Source organism: Lontra canadensis, unplaced genomic scaffold (assembly GCF_010015895.1).
Source record: "Lontra canadensis isolate GAN:19392208 unplaced genomic scaffold, GSC_riverotter_1.0 scaffold35, whole genome shotgun sequence".
NCBI lineage: Eukaryota > Metazoa > Chordata > Mammalia > Carnivora > Mustelidae > Lontra > Lontra canadensis.
Genome location: NW_022631029.1, coordinates 8,967,661 through 8,972,298, shown reverse-complemented (window position 1 = coordinate 8,972,298; position 4,638 = coordinate 8,967,661).

Below are 4,638 nucleotides of genomic sequence, written 5' to 3'. Positions count from 1 at the left end.
CTCCCCTCCCCCCCCCTACCCCCTTGCGTCCGGGACTTGGAGCGGGCTCGGTAAGCCTTAAAGGGCTAGGCCGGCCCTGGCAAGACCAGGCTGGGAGGGAGGCCCCAACGGGCCCCGCCCCTGAGCCCGGACAGAATAGGGGGCGTGGCTTCTCGAAGAGGGCGGAAACCTTCTTGGTTCTCCCGACACCCTCGAGGCCTATGTGAGCCCCGGAGTTTACCAGCGCCCTAGGAAGTGACAGCGCAGGAAATCTTGTTTATCTCGGAGCCTCAGGAAGCCACTTGAGTCGGGCGTCTTTTCTGTACTCTGCAGACGGCCCTCCAGCGAGGCTTGTAAGTCCTGCGACTTCCTTAGTGGTGGCCCACTAAAGTCTTAATTTTTGCCATCAGGACAAGTGAAATAACATTTCGTTGTGATTCGCACCCTTCCAGTCTCTGGGGACTCTGGGTGTCTCTCACTTTCTGTGCATCTCCTGCTCATATCCGTGGCTTATTTTTTTTCCCTTGGGATACAGCGTCCATAGACCAGACATCCTAAACTCCCATTTTGTCAGATCCATTAACTTTTCACCTTATAGCTTGGGCTTTTGGTGTCCTATTTAAAAAGTCTCCTCCTCGCACTCATTATACTCTATATTAGCTATGTGGCTTTCCCTTCCACTTTTAGGTCTCTATTCTGAACCCATCTTAGACTATCTTGGGTATTTTGAGCAAGTTTTCCCATCACAGGCTGTTAAACAACTCTTATTCCACAGATGAGGAAACTGAGTTGTTTCCTAGGAGGAAACAACTTGCATAGAGTCGCAGGGGATATTGCTCTCTTCTGTGACAAATCTGCACTACTCCAGTATATCCGCCCACTCCCCTACCCTCAGGCTGAAGGACTGGAACTTGACGGTTCACTTCGGAGTAGGAGGGAGAGGCTTGGGTTAGGGTCCCTGCGCGGGCCTCTGCTGCCATCTACTGACCATTTGCAGGACTGCAGGCACTGACGCTTCAGGCCCACCGGGTTCTCTGAGCCCTTCTGACTTTGGATTGGGCCCAAATTGAGCTCCCGCCCACCTCCCTGTACAGCAACACACACACGCACGCACGCACGCTCGCTCATGCACGCACGTGGATGCACGTGGATTCCTGGGCTGCAGATCCAAGGCTCTTCAGAGCATTAGATCCCAGAGAACTGGTACTTGCTGTGTGTAGGTCTTGAGCCAGAGGAAAGGGCCTGGGGCTCTGTTCTGTCTCCTTGAGACAACCTTCAAGCTGGCAGGGTTTGGTGAAGCAGAGACCCTGATGATGGCCTCAACTGACTGAACCCCTCTTTTGGACCAGACACTGAGTGGGGGTACTATCTGGACACTCTGTGACCTCACTGGGACCAGAGGAGGCAGTGCTGTACCCACCCCACATAACCTACCAGACAGACATGCCCGAAGAGATCAAGCAACCTGTCTGAGGTCAGCAGCACTCATGGCAGGGTCTCCATCCCAACCCCCAAAGAACAACTCCAGGGCCCAGCTCTCACCCTCAAATGATGCCCTCCTTTCCTGTGCCTCCCTGCCCCCTTCCCACATTCACTTGTACAAATACGCTCTCACATGTGTTCACAGATGCACGCATATGAACAAGCACAGATTTGCACATGTGCACAACACAGGCATGCACACACACACAGACCTTTACTCCCGGCTGGACCCAGAACCTCAGTCACAGAACCCCACCTGAGAATCTGATCCAAGATCTCAGAGACGTGAAGGAAGCCCTGTGATCTGGAAGCTTCCATAGCTTGGAGACTGGAGAAGGATCCTCCCTCTGGAGGTGACCTGGTTTGGGCCAGATGAAACCAAAGCTGAGCAAGAGTTCATTCTGGACAAGTGGGATCCCACTCACAAGCAGAGTGCCAGGCAGCTGAGGGTGGGAGCTGGCTCCTTGTCCCAGCCAAATTATCTCAGTGTATGCTGCGGTTGCTAGCTTATTTTCTAAAAATAGAATCAGATAACAATTGTTCTAAACATTTTACAATTGTATTTTTTTAAAGATTTATGTACTTATTTGAGAGAGAGAGCGTGAGACAGAGAGAGATCATGAGCAGGGGGGAGGAGTAGAGGGAGATGCAGATTCCCCGATGAGCGGAGAGCCCAATGCGGGGCTTGATCTCAGGACCCTGGGATCATGACCTGAGCTGAAGACCGATGCTTAACCAATGGAGCCACCCAGGTGCCCCTATCATTATATTTTTAAACTGATCTCTTTTTAATTCAGATTTTAATTGCATAAGTAAAACTTGCTTGTTATAATAAATTCAAGCCATAGGGAAATGTAAAAAGTAAACAATGGCAATGCTTGCTCCTTTGCAGTCTCCACCACCAGTGCCAATGCTTACTCAAGGACACACAGTGCCCACGTAGGTCCATCATAGATGTTTTCAACTATTCACTCAACACAAGAGACTCAGAATACGTGGTTTCCCCTAGCTGCTCATTTGCCAGCACACTGATGGGAGAATTCACTGTTTGGGATAGCTGGGCCAGAGTAGGGGTGGGTTCATGGTGTCAGACTTTGCCACACAGCCCTCCGTGATAGCTGTATGTCCAAGGGGCCAAGGGCTGAGGACTTTGAAATAGTTTACAGTGATGAAAGGGTCCAGTGAGTGAGTGAGTGTGTGTGTGTGTGTCCAGGGGAGAATGGTGTAGAGGACTGAATATATCCCTGACACATACACACATACACACACACACACACACACACACACACACACGTAGACTATTCTTCCGGGAGAGGAATGGCTACAAGTGATGAGACTAAAGAGACCAAATAAGCCAGACTTTAAGGAAGGCACTGCTGTGTATTACTGTAACTGACCCATCTTGTGACTGTTCCTAGTGGGGAGGAGCTGGGAGACCCTGCAGCAAAAGCCAATCCCTGGAGTGCAGGCAGGGCTTACCCGGGAGAGAATAAGGAAATTTGTCGAGTGAAAGCATGAGAGGAATTGCCACTGGGTGGCATCGTGGGCCCAGCAGTCAGAGCAGGGGTGGGTAGGGAGCAGCCAGAGCGGGAGAGGTGTTAATGAGAAGGCCAGAGGGACCCACAACACCTGGGGCAGAACAGGGGCACATCATAGACCACTCACACAGGTGAGGCGCAATACTCTGTCACATTCACAGACGGTGATTGGAGGCCCTTGGGGCCTTTTAGTTTAACACACAAAACTGCATCACTGCCGAAATCCCTTAAGGGAGCTTTCAATGGGACACCCATGGTGCTCTGACATTTGACTGGCCTAGGGGCAGGGAAGCTTCACTGTGGACCTTAAAGCTGGATCCTGAAGGATGCCTAGGAGCTGTCATATCAAGGAACCCGGGGGGGGGGGGGGGTGGAATGTTACTGTGCTCCAAGCACCAACTCATCATTTGCCGGCTGTGAGATCTGGGGTACATTTTCACTTCTCTGTACCTCCATCTCATCACCTGTAAAGAGGACACAATGTGTAGTGGTTAGACAAGGAAATGAGGCTGGAAATCACAGATCATACATGGCACATATGAAATGTTCAGTGAAGTAGTCACAGTTAGAGGGAAGAGGTAGTCCTGGGGTAGAGAGCTTGGGATCTGGCCCCACAGGGACCCAGGTTCAAATCTTGGTTCTGTCGCTTGGCAGCTGTGAGGCCCTTTTGTCTTCACAGTAATGGGGTGGTAACAGTTTCTGCTGAAGAGACTGCACCCTACAAGGTGCTCCATGCTGCGGTCTCTCAGTGTCCCAGCCATCAAGTGGTTAATGAGGTCGCCACACCTACCCCATCCCAAGATTGGGATGTGCCTTCTTCCCCAACTCTTTCAGAGAAAACATTCTCGCCTGGATCCTTTTAGCTGTGGCAGATCCTTGACCCCCGTGGACCTGTTCGGATCTGAGGCCCCCCCCTCTGCACCCCTCTCCTCCTTCCGCGTCCTTCTCCAAATCCCACCCCATGCCACCGAGTTCTCCACCACCCCACACAGAGTCCGGGTATCCAAATGCGGCCCACAGGGGGCGCTTGCACACCAGAGAGCTTTGGGGGAGCCACTAGCTGGCAGGACAGGCCCGTGACCCTGCCCTTGCGCAGCCACCAGTTCTACAGAGCGATAAAGGGGCCTGCCTCCAAGGAAGCGGAATGCCCAAAGTAATCTGCGCTCGGGTGGGTAAAACCCCTGCCCCTCCCTGGCTTTCTCCAACCGGGTCTTCCCCTGCTGTTCTCTAGGTCACGTTCAACCCGGCTCGTTCCTCAGCCTCCTATCCCAAAGCTGCAATTGGCCAGCCCCGGGCACTCGGCTCCGCCCCCTGAGCTGCGATTGGTCGGCGAGCGGGACCCCGCCCCATTTTCCTGGAAAGTTCTTGGAAATCTGTCAAAGGTGTTTCCTTTAGCGGCCCTCAGCGCCGCCCTGGGGAGCCGGCGCCCCCGCCCACACCCCTCCCCAGCCCCGCAGCACAGCCGGCGGTTCTAGGAAGACGTCGCTTCCGGGAAGGGTTGGGACACAGAGGACAAAAGATTAGGCGGCTCGCCCCGCCCCGCCCTCCCGGCCCGCCCCCCGCGCCCTCCCGGCCCGCCCGCGCGGTCGCCACTCAGTCTCAGCCCGCCGCCTGTGCGCCGAGGGAGCCTCTCCTGCGA